The sequence below is a fragment of the Castor canadensis genome, chromosome 7, assembly GCF_047511655.1.
Source record: "Castor canadensis chromosome 7, mCasCan1.hap1v2, whole genome shotgun sequence".
In the NCBI taxonomy this organism is placed as follows: Eukaryota; Metazoa; Chordata; class Mammalia; order Rodentia; family Castoridae; genus Castor; species Castor canadensis.
The window spans coordinates 123,210,310-123,225,191 of NC_133392.1; the positions used below are offsets into that span (position 1 = coordinate 123,210,310).

A 14,882-nucleotide genomic window follows, 5' to 3' on the forward strand; every position below is an offset into this window, starting at 1 on the left:
ACTATTTTAAGTTAAGGTGTTTCATTTCTCTACACTAAAATAACAAATAGAATGACAGCTATTTTTGATATTCCATCATTATTATTAAGGCAAATGTAAAAATATTTTATGAAGATGAAAACTTACAAGATGAAAATTCATTAGAATAGCATATCCCAGAGAGAGTAAAAGTGGGTTTTCTTTGATATATGAAACTGTAAGGGAAATAAGTAGGCTGATTTATTGTCTTAGAAAAAGAATTACCATAACCACAATTTCCTTATTACCTATCATAGATTCATCTGACAAAAATTATCTAATTGGGTTTCCTGATGAATGATCTTTCTTGGATTTTTATACCACATTTATCCAAAGAGGTTTATTGTGAAAATTGATTGCATTATTCCTTGATGCTTTTAACTTTACTAACAAAACCTCTGATTTTCATTCTCAATTCAAAAAGACTACTTGCACTAGTACTTACTAACCAGTAGAGTACATATCAAAGGTTGTTTTGCCATCATTTGCATATTACTGCAGAACTGAAAAGGAACATATTAATATCTGAAGATTTTAAAGAGATTTCTAGGTATTGGAAGTAAGACTGTTGCTGTAGGTTTTGATTTAACTGTGATTATTTTATGACAGATATAATCATTTAGAAAAAAATTCCTATAGATAGTTTTTCTGGTCCCATATCTGGCTATCCTATTTAGACAAATAATATAAATTAGAGCATCTTGGGCCAGCTGTTTAGCATGAAAGCTTTCTTAGTGGCTTTCAGAGATGTTACATCTCTAGACATTCTTGTCCAATATGGGAAGGAGCTTGCTGAGTAAATATATATATATATATATTTTTTTTTTTTTTCTCCTACTCCATGTGTCCCCATTCACAATACAGACTAGGCACAGGGCCTGGGCTGAGGTGTATATGGGGTAGGTTTACTTTGCCTCCTCCTTCTATACAGTCGGTGTAAGAACACAGCCTGTGGTAAGCACCTGAAGGCTTGAATATATTTTTGCTTAAGGAATACTCATACTCTGACTGAGCCTAAAGAAATGTTAGTCTTCCGATAACAATTTACTGTGAATCTCTTATGTGTGTAGAAGTGAAGAATGACTGTCACTATTATAAATAAAATTTCCTGATTTTCTCCAACAAACTAAAATTTTAAAAAGAAACACATTTTTTGTTGTTGTTGTTGTTGCTGAGATAAGATCTTGCCATGAAGCCCAACCTGGACTTGAATTCTTTATCCTCCTGCCTCAGCCTCCTGAGTGCTAGAATTTCAAGTGTGGGCTACCATACCTATCTAAGAAACAGATTTCTATAGACTGTCATAGCCCTGTGATGTTAATGATTTGGATTTTCCACTTCTTAATGATTCTAATAATTTTCTCAGTTACATACGTAGATTGACCAACCCATGTCTGAATCAAATACATTGGAATAATATGTAAATTGATCATGGAATATTCCAAATTTGAACTTAGAAATTAAAATTTTAGTAGTAATGATTAGTGTCTGTCTTCTCCCTTGCTAAATTGTGATCTCCTAGAAGGGCCTCTTTATTTTATTTGTCTCATTGAATTGTTACTTTTTAAAAAAAAATCCTAGGAGAACAGAGCTCTGTAAGTATTAGCAAATAAATCTATACATATAGTTCCATCTAAGAATGTTGCTTATAATTTCAGTGTTGTGTATTTAAATGGAATTTCTCAGAAAATTCTGTAGTCATCTTGTTGACTTGCTTTGTCTATGTTGATTTTAGGAGCATTCTTAAAGCAACAGGCAGAAAATTCTTTCTAGTCTTTAGATTGATAGAGTGCAAATTTCTTCAGGAGTGAATTTCAGAGTGAGTTGCTATACAGGAGGGGGTCACAGAGAATTTGAAAGAAATGACACACACAAAGATGAAATTAGAATTTTACTCTTTCTCTTCAGCCAGTTTCATATTGTAATATTCCCAATCTGTTGAGGTGAAGATCTTGCTATTCTTTATAAAATGGTGTTGGCATTTAAAGCATCATAATTAAGTATGTTTGGAATGAACTGTCAGTGGTTCAGATAATTGTAGAAGAGATAAAGAAGAGAAGGAGCCAGCTAATGTAATCCTGTATAGTCTAAACCAGATTAAGGATTATGGTCAACCAACTGGAATGGACAGATCCAAAGAAGGTTTGGTATTGATTCATCCCAGTATTGTTATATGCTTATAAGAAATCAGTTGAGCAGAGATCTATCTCTTTGGATATAAAACATGTAGAAAGCCATCATGGATTCAACTAATACAATAAAAATAATTTGAGTACAATGTATTCTTAGTGAATGAATACTTAGCTGTGAAAGAATAATTTCTTAAATTTTAGAATAGATAACACTTTCAAAAAGGCTTGCATTTCCTCATCCTGGGCTAAAATGGACTTTCTATATATCCCCCTATCACTATAGCACTTATTATATCATATGGTTATTATCTATCTCCCTACTAAGTTGTCACCCCCCTGAGGTGCTATGTCTATAATTCCTTTGCTTTACACAGAGTCTTTTATAAAAAAGAAGGTGCTATATTGGTACTTAGCAAATAATCTCTTACAGGCTTATTGAAAAATAGTGGATAAGAGAGAACCACCTTGAGTAGTAGCAAGGGCATTGGAAATACTACTACATGTGTGATCTTCCCATGTAGCCACTAACAGGACTAATAAAACTAAAGCCTTTATTTTCTTACAAAATGACCACACTGAATACTTTGTCTTCTGGTCCCAGAATATCATGGTCTATGCTTATATGCCCCAGATACTCTGGGGCCATCTGGAAAGTAACTTGAATTCCAACCTAGATGAGTTCACCTGGTGGTTCCAGAGTTTTTGGTTTTTGTTTTTTTTTTTCTGCAGGTTTCATCAAGTCTCTATGATATTCCCAAAAGCAATTGGCCACTCAAATTGGGCCATTCTGGGATGATACTGACCTTCTGCAATTATAGTATTGATTAAAGTAAACATCCTACAGGGTGAGATGTGCCTGGCTTCCACTTGAGCGCAATCAGAATTAGCTATAGATAATACTATATAAGTATTAATTTGTTTCCTCTTATTAAAGTTATTTGGACACCCCTTGGATGCATGGGAACAATTGCACAAGTGTTCTGCATTTTGAGTAGGTTTGTGATTGAAGTTGCTTCATCAAGGAAGGCTTAATCATATATGGCACAGCAAGCTACAGTATTAACCAGGAGGTTAGTAGGTATCTCTCGTGATCTGGTTGTTTGCCCACAAGGCAAATATTAGTGCTGGTGTAGACTAATTATAGAAAACTTAAAATCAGACATTGAATTTGACTAGGATAGTGCCAACTGGGTAATCAGCAAGCTACGAGTACTGAAGAACTAGTTGCTTATATGTAAGTTTCTGAGGTAAAAATGTTTTGCACATCATTGTGCATGCTACAAAGTGTTAAGTCAGGCATTGCACACTATTTCTGTAAAGTGTTTTAGAGTAACTACAAACAGTCCTTTTGGAATTTCTGATGGTGCCTAGATTGCACATAACATATAATAGCATTGTGTTAAATTTTGTAGATATAGTACCAGTGTTCACAGACATAATTCTTTTGCCTGTGGATATTAACATTTGAACTTACTGCCGTTAGGTTCAGTATTTCAGGTCACTGCAAACTTCCACTGCTATGCTGACAGGTACTTGTTAGCCTTAATATTCAAGTAATAGTTTTCCACATTACTTAATCTTTGGAAAGAGTTAATTGACTTAAAATACTTATCTGTAGGTTGTCTTCATCTGTACTTTCCACCTCAGTAATTAGCCATATTCACAGTGACTTACCTTTAGTTTCAAACTACTCAATGGTTCATGCCTGGTTGAAACCCACTAACCAGGTTACTCTAAGTCTATACTTCCGTTTGATCCAGCAAATATGGCCCAGGTATGGAATCTGCATGGAAAACCCAAGGAGTGTTAATTTCCATCTGGTACCCTAAGAGCAAATATGGATTCTGCAGAAGTAGCTGATAATATGAACATGTTGTGGTCAGGGTACTAAGACTTCCAGAGTCTTCATGCCAGATTTCCATATTATTTTCCCCAAATTTCTTTTTTCCTTTGTGCAACATTTTCCTTCCAGTACTTTTAAAGGAAGTGTATTGCCATCCTAAACATCCCAGGTCAAGGACTTAATTAATACTTTAAAATAAAGGTTCCAAAACACCAGGAGAGTTTGTCATTTTCTCACTGGTTTGTTTTGTGAAGAGGGAGGAGAGAAGGTGAGGAGGAACCCCTCCTGTTCCATGATTACATCCTACCCACTCATTTTCTCCTTTTCTCCTCTGCTTTTGATTTTTAGTGGCGGTCTTAACAGAATGTCAAGATCAATTTGCAGCATGGTTTAACTCAAGGTTTGCGTTCTGCCAGCAGCAATTGTCCCTGCAAACAATGCTGTGTGTTCTTGTAACTTCAGAAGCTTTTAGAAAGATCATGGCAAGGGCAGCATCTAATGACTTTATTAGTGTAGGGTTTCAAAATGGGCTCAGTAATTGTTCATATCTCTTTGTCAGCTAGTCATAATTACTGCTTAGCATTGTCCAGGAGTGCACTTGTGAATAGTTTCCTAATAGTACTGAAAGGAAACGAGAGAGGGAATGGAGAAAATATGATGGCCTCTTACTACTAACAACAAGCCAGTCTCTATGATGTAGATGATGACTAAATGGTCTATAATGTATTCTTCCTTCTTTTTCAATTAAACTTTTTAAAATATCCTTTGAGGTCATTTAAAACTAACAGTGTAAAAACCCTTTTTGCCCTAATTTAGATACTTTACACACTACTACCTGGTCCTACAATTCTAACTGCCCGGTAGTGTATACATTATATCTGACTCAAAGCACTTTATAGGAGAAGAGCCTATTTTTCCTCCATATTAATCTAATTAAGGCTATTCAAAAATATGTATTTAACTCAGATGCAGTTGTCAGTGGACAGTATATATGAAAACTACTCTTAGAAAAAAAATACAATTGTAATACTATTGATAAACCAGTCCAAAAGAACACTTTTATAAATTTTTATCAAATTCTATTTTTCTCATGCACTAGAGCTTTCTTTTGTTTTTTGTTTCTTTGGTTGGGGTTTTTGGGGGGATAGCATTGGTGGTACTAGGGTTTGAACACAGGGTCTTGTGCCAAGTAGGCAAACACTCTATCACTTAAGCCATGCCCCAGCCCCTTTTGCTTTAGTTATTTTTCATATAAGGTCTCAAATTTTTGCCTGGGCCAGCCTGGACTACAATCCTATTTATGCCTCCTACATAGCTGGGTTAATAGATGTGCTACTGCACCCAACTTTTTAATTGGTTGAAATGGGGTCTCACTAACTTTTTTCCTGGGCTGGCATCAAACCACAGTCCTTCTGATTTCTTACTCCCAAGTAGCTAGTATTATAGGTATGAGCCACTATGCCCAGGTTAGTTCTTCGTTGTTACTCTGTGCATCTTCTCTTTGGTCTTACTCCTAAGTACTCTTATGTTTTGAATATTCTAGCTATCTTAATTATGAGAGTCAGAGAATTAAAAGAATCATCACCTACCTTCTAAAGATACATGAAGTTTGAGTGTAATAGTGTCTTGGCACCATTTTATCTGTCCTGTTTTGTGGCCCTATGTGGTATATTCATATATAGTATGTACAAATATTCATCCTCAAAAGCTTGTCACTTTGTATTTTTGAATATGCAGGTTCAAAAAGCTATGACTACTAGAGGTTCTAGATGCATTATTTATAAAAATTACAAAATGTGAGTTATCTAATGAAGTAAATTCTAAAAAATAAGATGTTTATAGACTGAAATATGTTTTTTCTTTTTTGGGGGGACTGAGGTTTGAACTTAGAGCTTTGCACTTGCAGGTTGCTACTTGGGCCATAACCTGCAGTCCATTTTGCTCTGATATTTTGGAAATGGGGTCTTATGAATTATCTGCCCAGGCTGACCTTGAAGCACAGTCCTCTCAATTAAAACTTCCCAAATAGTTAGGATTACAAGCATGAGCCACTGACACTCCACTAAAATGAAATATCTTAAAATATATATCCCTATCATGTTTTTTGCTCTTTTTCTTACTTGAATTGAAAAGGTTTCAAAACACTTGTTTTCCTAACTAGTCTGTCATTATTAATAATTTTATATTCATGGTTGTTTCTGAAAACTTTTTACTAATCATATTGCCATTTAAATTAGCAGCACATTTCTCCTCTTCCATAAATACTGGTAGTAAACCAGTCAGAAAAATCATAAAACAAGCATGTTTGTTGAATCATATGAAATTACATGTTGAAACTGGCTCCTCTAACATTTTGTCTATTGTTTGCTTGTCAGTCTGCATAGACAATCAAGGAAATTTTAGTGCCCAAGTATCTTAATCATCTAATCTGGCAAATATTACCTCCCCCAAGTGGAAAACTTTGTAGTAGACAGAGTTGGGAAGTGGAATCCTGTTTCTTAGTGTTTGGATAATGGTTAGGAAATAGATTTGGTTCCTCAAACATATGTTTTGTATCTCTGAATTAGAATAGAAAAGAGGGATAGATTTGTGTTATTCACAAATAAAGGGATACCTATAGGGATTCTTTTAAAAGGTTATCTGCCAATTTATCTACTGAGTCTATAGTCAAGCATCATTTTGAAGATTCCTAAACAGAATACTTTTCTTTTCCTCAAGACATTATCAGCACCAAAAAAAAAAAAAAATCCTCTTTAACATATACTGTTCTGTACACCTCAACTAAGAAAAGAATCATGCAAGGTTACTAATAAAGGAGCTTTGATAGCTATACCTTAATCCAAAAGCTCATGTTGCCCAACAATAGCCAAGGAGATATTGAAGTCTTCATACAGCTCCCAAATAAACTATGTAATAATCTCAGCAACAACCAGGTGTCGGTGGCTCACGCCTGTAATCCTAGCTACTCACGGTTTGAAGCCAGCCTGGATAAATAGTTCCAGAGACCCTATCTTGAAAAAACCCATCACAAAAATAGGACTGGTGGAGTGGGTCAAGGTGAAGGCCCTGAGTTCAAGCCCCAGTACCTCAAAAAAATAAAAATAAATAATCTCAGCAACAAAAAGTTATCATATGGCTATTATGAAAGCTATGTAAGAATTAACTGGCTAGTTCTTAAAGCAAAGCATATATATATGTCACTTGCTATTCTTAAAGAACTGTGTTTCTTAATACAACTATTTCCTTATTGTTTAGGCAGGTAGATGTCAATCATAAAATAATGAGCAGTTAAGAAGTAAGGCTCAGTTAGGCTGGAAGTGTGAAGAACCAGGTGATATTAGGCAAGTAGTATAACAGTACTAGGTTTTTTGTTGTTCATCTATCAATTCTGAAATTAGTTGTAATTATCTTCTTTTTACTGATGAGAAAGCTGAGGCTCAGACAGATTAGATTGTCCAAAGAACAACTAGCAATGACAATATCAGGGTTTTTTACTCCAAAACCACAGCACTATGCTACTTGGAATAATTCTTACTTCCTCTAGGATGCTAATATTGGATGTTTTGCAGAAACATTATGCTAACAGAATGAAATTATATAAAAATTACAGTTTGCTAAAAATCAGAAGGGAGTTTAGAATCATAAACTTTGTAGATAAACACCTACCTATTTTGAGGGTCCAACTGACCTTGTGGAGATGGAAGCACTAAAAGGGGCCCTGGAGATCGTGATAATTCACATTGTCTTTCTTTGTTGGGGGAGGAGGAGTTGAACTCAGGGTTTTGTGTTGTGAGGCAGGTGCACTATCGATTGAGCCACATCTCTAGCCCTTTTTGCTCTGCTTATTAGGAGACAGGGTCTTGCTTTTTGCTCAGGTCAGCCTGGACCTCAGTCCTCCTAGTTTATGATTCCCACCATCGCTGGGATGACTGGTACATGCCGCCATGCCCAGCTTTTGTTTTTTAAGATAGTGTCTTGCAAACTTTTTTGCCTTGCTAGTCTGGAGCCATGATCTTCCTGATCTCCACCTCCTGCATTGCTTGGGATGACAAGGGCATGCCACCACACCCAACTTTTGGATGAGATGGGTTCTTTTGAAATTTTTACCTGGACTGGCCTGGAAGTGTGATCCTCCCAATCTCAACCTCTCAAAGTACATACAATTATAGGCATGAGCCACTGTGACCAACTGTTTTCAGAAGTAGTTGGAAAAGAAAATGGAAAATTGTGTGAGTAACATTGTTATAGTAGAGAAAAAAGTTACTAAAGAATGAATTGGCCCATTTGTACAACAAATATGTGTTAGGAGCTAGGTACTAGGAAACACAGAACTGGTTCTTCTCCTTATAATTGTCCAGGAACACCACCTTGAAGTATAAAATTATCCCTCACTAAAGCCCTCATTCCCTTCTGTATTTTCCTCTAGTACGTAATCCAAACCACTAAATCTAGGTCCTAGTTATATACCAGATTACTACTTGAGGGCCTTGATTTGTCAAAGCCAAAATATTCTTAGTGTCCTAAAGACAGAAATCATATCTTAGCTTGTCAAATATTTACTAGGCCCTTAGATACATGTATTGGTTGGCAAAAGTAAAACAAAGAAGAAACATTATATAGTACTTTATATATATTCATTTTCTTATACAGAACTTGGAAAATAAATCTTTTATTTACATTTCTTAGAGAAGGACTTTCTACATTTGGCAAGAGATTGAATTAATTTTTCTCTATTATCTTCCCAACTAAGATTCTAGGACCTAGATTTAAGCAAAATTAAGTTTATCATTATTTTCCATCTCCTTAAAACAATGCTTCTGTTCTTACTACAAACGAGTGTTTCTTCTTTGAAATGCCTGGAACCATTTGATTTTCAGCTTTGCTCAATTTTGTTGGAGTATTTGGTTGCAATAGACAACGATTTGATCATCCCTAATCTGAAATACTCCAAAAATCTGAAATTTCTTGAGGTGCCAACCTGACGGGTTTGGGATTTTTGGATTAGGGTTGCTCAACCTGTAGTGGTAAGAAAAAGCCAATCATCTATTTAGGATTATGGTCTCTCTCCCAAATTAATGTAAATTAGTCCCATATAGACCATCTACACTCCTGTCATTAAACTGTCAATGCCTCAAGGCCTCTTAACAATGAGTGATTTATAGATGACAAGGAGATTAAGAAGATACGTAGTTTTGGAAGAGAACTGAGGGGTGTAGTACTTACCTAGCATGTGTGAGGCACTGTGTTTGATCCCCAACACCATCAAAAAAAAAGCCTTTACAGTTTTTAAAACTGTATCAATTTATTGACACAATTTAATATCTTACCATTTGTAGGAATTGTCTCAAACAAGTGAGAGATGCTTTTTTCAATTAAATCCTCCCAAAACCTGTGTTTTTATAAAATTGCCTTTAGTTGACTGTGTTGTCTAATAAGCATACAATATGCGTAGAAAGGCATTGTAGCATCCTTTTAGAAAACAGTTTGATAATATGTATCAATAGTCATTAAATCTTTCTATCCTTTAACCCATTAATTCTACTTCACAAATTTTTTTCCCAAGGAACTGCTTCAGGGTATGTATTCTAGTAATATTTTTATTAACAACTAGAAATAAATATCTAGCTTAGGTAAATTATTATGAACATGGCAACATAGACAACTATCAGTTGAATATTATTCAACCATTTCAAATGCAAGCATTATGTAGAAGCCCTAAATATTGCATCTACCCAGCCAATGATTATAAGATGGAAAGGATATATTTAAACCAAAGACTTTTAATAAGCAGACAAGTGTAATTGATGTGTTAAAGAGATTACATGTAATTCTTCTTTATGTAAGGGAGTTTTATTTCAGAATTTTTATTTCATTATCAGCTAATATGTTTATTTTAATTGAAACTCAAAAAGTAGCCAGGTGCCAGTGACTCAAACTTGTAATCCTAGCTACTTGGGAGTCTGAGAGGATTGAAGTTCAAGGCCAACTTAGACAAAAAATTATCATCCAGTGGCTGGTCATGGTGACACATGCCTGCCATCCCAGCTGTGGCCAGGAAGCTTAAAATAGGAGAATAATGGTCCTGTGGGCCTGGGCATAAAGGAAGATCCTGTCTCTAAAATAACCAGAGCAACAAGGGCTGAAGATGTGGCTCAAGCACTAGAGCAACTGCCTTATAAGCACAGAGTTCTGAGGTCAAACTCCCTAGTACTGCAAAAGAGGGGAAAAAAAGTCAAACCTCAAAAGGTATGAGTATGTATTGAAAACTCTTCTTCTTATACCTGTTTCTAAGTTACCCTTCCCAGAGATAATGTTATGTTTCTTATCCACCCAGAAACTATTTTGTTTGTAAACAAATATGTATTTATTTTTCCCCAGTTTTGCACCAGTGAGAAACACTGTTTTGTACCTTGCCTTTTCTGTTAACATATTTTAAAGATCCTTCATATCAGTTCATAAAGCTCTTAATTTTATGGCTATTTAGAATTCTTTTACAGTTTTATTTAACCAGGTCCCATTGAAGAAGATTTGGGTGGTATCAAGTATTCTTCCTTTACTAATGTGCTGTAATTAATTGTATACACAGGTGATTTGCCATGAAAACACATCTATACACTAAAGTCCCAAAGTAGAAGTAGTAGTTTAAGAGTGTCTATAAGCTGGGCATGGTGATACATGCCTGTAATCCCAGCACTTGAGAGGCTGAGGCAGAATGAATGGGAGTTTAAAGCTAGCCTGGGCAGCAAGACCTCATCTCAGAAGACTAGAAAAATACACTTATAATTGTAATAGATATTTCAGTAGATACCACCAATAAGGAAGATGGTACTAATTTCATTCCTACTTAACAGTGTGTAATAGTGACTATTTTATTTCCCTATAACCTTGCCAATACCAAATTTTTTTATCTTTACTAATCTGACAGGTTAAATTGTTTTTTAAGTATAGCTTTAATTAGAATTTAGTTCATTACGAGTTTTTTTGAGTACCTTTTTACATGCTTTGTACTCTTTTGTTACTATGGTTTGCATTCAGGGCCTTGTGCTTGCTACTTGAGCCACACCTCCAGTCCTCTTTGCTTTATTTTTCAGATAGAGTCTTGTGCTCTTTGTCCAAGCCAACCTCAGACCACAATCTTCTTACCTATACCTCCTAAGTAGCTGAGGTTATGTGTGCACCACAGTCCCAGCTTGTTCTTTGAGATAAGGTCTCGCTAATTTTTTTGTACAACTGCAATCCTACTATCTCTGCCTCCCAAGTGGCATGAGCCACTATGCCTAGCTCTGCTTTTTAGTCTTACCTGTTTCTGTTTCTGCAAGCTGTCTTTATATACTCTTTGTTGATCTTTTGCTTATTAGTTTGTAAATGTTCTTTGTATATTAAGGAAATCAGCCTGTTAATGTGGTTTGAAATTCAGGCATTTTCTCCATTTCTGATTTTACTTTTTTTAACCTTTAATGGAGTTTTTAACATTTAGAAATAGTCAAAATTGTCACTTTTATCTTTTATGTCTCATTCTGCTCCAGCTATACTAACCTTCTTTTTACCTTTTAAGTATGCAACTTTAATGTTCAGCTTTGATGTCTTTGTATTTGCTGTTCTTTCTACCTAGAGTTGTCTTCCCTGAGATATGTGTTTCATTCCCGCCTTCATCTCTTTTGAGCCTTTGCCTACTCACTCTTATTTTGTATTACAACCTCCCCTTCTCTGCTTTGTTTTTCTTCCATAACCTGGAGTAACAGCTTTTGAGGCATTTGCTTATTTGTCTCACATCAGATTGGAGCTAACCAATACAAAGGAAGCAACTGGGAGTTAACCTTTCAAAGTGGTCATCTCAGGGTCCATTGCCCAAAAAAAATGTTTTGGGGATAACTTCTTTAAGAACTGTCTTCAGACAGCTAAAAACCTTACAAAGAAAGTAGTCTTGTACCTTGAGCGGTTTTTCAAAGTGTGAAAATCACCTGGGATGAGGGCCTATTAAAAAGACAGTTTCCTGAGCCTTAACTCAGATCTATTGAATCAAAATCTCTAGGAGGTGGGGAACTTGCCTTAATTTAAATAAATTTCCTAAATCGATTCCTAAGCCACTAAAAGTTGAGGATCACTACATTTATACACAGTCTCTCCAGCTTACTTATGTACCATTTACTTAACTCAATTTGAACCAAAAATGTAAGACTCCTTCCATAAAACAAAACCACCCTCAAAGGATAAAGGGTTATATTTCAGTCATGCTGAAGATCATTTCTGGCTAGAACTCCAGAAATGAGCTGAATGATGAGATGGGCGTGCACACTTGTTTTGGAGGGAGACATAACTCTTTGGCTGGCCTGATGTGAGTAGTCTTGATAAATCCCACTTCACAAGAGACTTTGGCTTTATTTTCCTGTTAAAGGAAGAATGAGAGGAAAGGACGATTGTGTACTAGCTAGATAGGTAGATTTCTTAAGTTCCTTTATCTTATGTTCTGGTTTTCCTACTGACTTAATTTTTAACAGTATAGGGCTAGAGGGATGGTTCTATACCAAATGGTATATCAAATGGTATACCAAATGGTATAGCAGCAGGCTTAGCAAGTTCAATCCCCAGCTGACAAAAAACAAAAAAAAAACTGCTCAAACTGGACCTACGAATACCCATAAACAGTGAGACTTTATTACTTGCAAAAAGAAAAAAAAGCCTGTTAGTTTGGTCTGTTTTAAAAGGCTTCAAAAGAAAAAGGTAAGCAGCTACACCTAAGGAAGTGCATACAAAAAATTCAAACTATTGGATGATAGTTTGATGACGAAGTCCATCAGCATTTTAAAATACGAATTTCTTCTGCTCAGTAACCCTTCATCTTAAAGAAATGGTTTGTACATTATCAAGTAGACAATCATAAATTTTGATATTGATCCTTAGCTTTAAAGTAATTAATTATTAAATGTAAATATATTAAAAATATAATAGTGATATTACTTTAGCATCCACTCTTAAATGTTTAAAGCTTCGTGGTAATGCACAGCTACAGCTTCTATAATTGTATTTTCTTATTTTCCAAATAATATATCTGCTCTTTCATTTTCTGAATGAAAATAAAACCAGTAGCTATTTTTGTTTAGTCAGCAATTCATTGATACTATATTTTACTCTGCAAAAAAGTTATCTCAGTGTTGGCCTGGCTGTATGTATCATTTTAATCATGAAAATAATAATTTCATCCTTATAAAAAGATAAGTGTTTTAAAGATAAGTGTTATTCCCATTTTCAAGTCACCTTGAAACTTACAAAAATGACCTTGAATTGTAATAATCAGGAACCCTTAGGTAGAGTAGAGGCAGTTTTATGTCCTCCACTTTTAATCAAATGTGTCTTCTTTAATAGTTCCTGGTATAGTAGGTAAACAATAAGTGTTTGTAAAATTTTGTCTCCCTTCTAAATTGCTAGGTCCATTAATACATATTTTATGTTGGAGTATAACTTCGAAAAAGTCAGTGACATGTGTAATTATGACTTTGATTGAAAAAAACTAAACTATGTCCTATTTTGAATTAAAAGATTACTTTTCCCATATCTGATTTGTTAGTAATCCTGGCTTCCATTAGCAAAATAGAAAGGATCTATGCTTCAGAGACTGACATTTTTACTAATGATTAATATATACCAGGCATCAGTTACTCTTGTTTTTCTCTCCAAACTTTAGATTAAAACCATTTTGTCTTCCCATTCTTAGTTTTATAATAGTTTTTTTTTAAAAGGTTGATTTTTTTGTATTTTATTTTATATCATTTTTACATTTACTTACATGTGCATACATATTTGGGCTACCTCCCTCCCTTCCTCCCAGAAGTGATGATTGTAAAAGTATACCTGATTTGTGATTAACCATTTCCTTTTATACATTTTCTCAGCCCTTCCCCCTTTCTCCTCTCCTTTCCTCCCTCTTTTTACCCTCATAGGGAGGATATCTATTCTCTTTCAAATTTGTCACTTTAGCTTTTGGTTTCAGGGGTTTGATTCGGTAACTGATCTATGATTGATAGGTTGTTTTGTTTACACAAATACTCTACAATTTGAGAAAAAACAGACCCTTTCCCCTTGTTACAGAACAGTTGTCATTGCTTCATTCTTTGGGTTGGAAGTTTGAGGAGTCCAATGGCTGTAGAAAGCATTTAAATACCCATTCATGACATCTGACTTTGATGAATGTAGAGTCAATTGCAGTTGAGTTGACAACTTTGATCTTGCTAGTAGTTACTCTGGCATACTTTCATTTGTTCAAAGGGAAGAAAATATAATTTTGAGAAACATACTTTTTCTCTTAAAATGACTTGTTTTTTCCCATGTCTGTTTTGAACTGAATTTTTACTGATCACTTCCTTCTCCTTTTGACTCCTACTTCTTCTCTCTACCTTCTGGCCCTTTCTCCTCCCTTTCTCTCTTTGTCTCTCACCTTCTCTCTTTTCTGTTTTCTTGCTCACTTGCTCACTCGTTTCCTTTTTTCCTTCCTTATTTGGGGGATATTTTGTTAGCTAGTATTTAATATCTTTGTGAGGCTAGTGCTGTGATAGGCATCTACTGTGTGATATCCACTTAATCCATTGGTGTGAAAGCAACAAGGACTCATTTTCTCCCTTTTGTAGGAAATGGCATTCCAACTGTTTTTTGACATCTTTAATTTTAGAGGTTGCCAATGATCAGATCAGGGTCAAGACTGCCTTCAGATATTTTAGTAAGAAGCAGAAAGAAAAATGAGATCCTAACTTGCTAGTCTCCTGATCTACACATTCCCATTGATGAGTTAAAGCTTTATGGGTGTGAAATTTGGTATAGAGGCTTAGGCTCCTTGAGAACCTTTTATCCCATAATAGTTGTGGAATGTGAAGATTTGAATTTTCATGGGGGCACTG

The 14,882-nt window shown here is 35.1% G+C and overlaps 1 protein-coding gene and 1 non-coding gene across 4 annotated transcripts in view; one reads left to right on the top strand and one right to left on the bottom strand.

Annotated features, from left to right (window-relative positions):
- Positions 1 to 14,882, top strand: part of Faf1 (Fas associated factor 1) — a 410,583-nt gene that overhangs the window by 302,440 nt on the left and 93,261 nt on the right. The gene's annotated exons all lie outside the window — the stretch shown is intronic.
- LOC141425339 (small nucleolar RNA SNORA51) lies at positions 858 to 989 on the bottom strand. Its single transcript, XR_012450399.1, has one exon. It is a non-coding gene; the product is annotated as a small nucleolar RNA SNORA51 (small nucleolar RNA).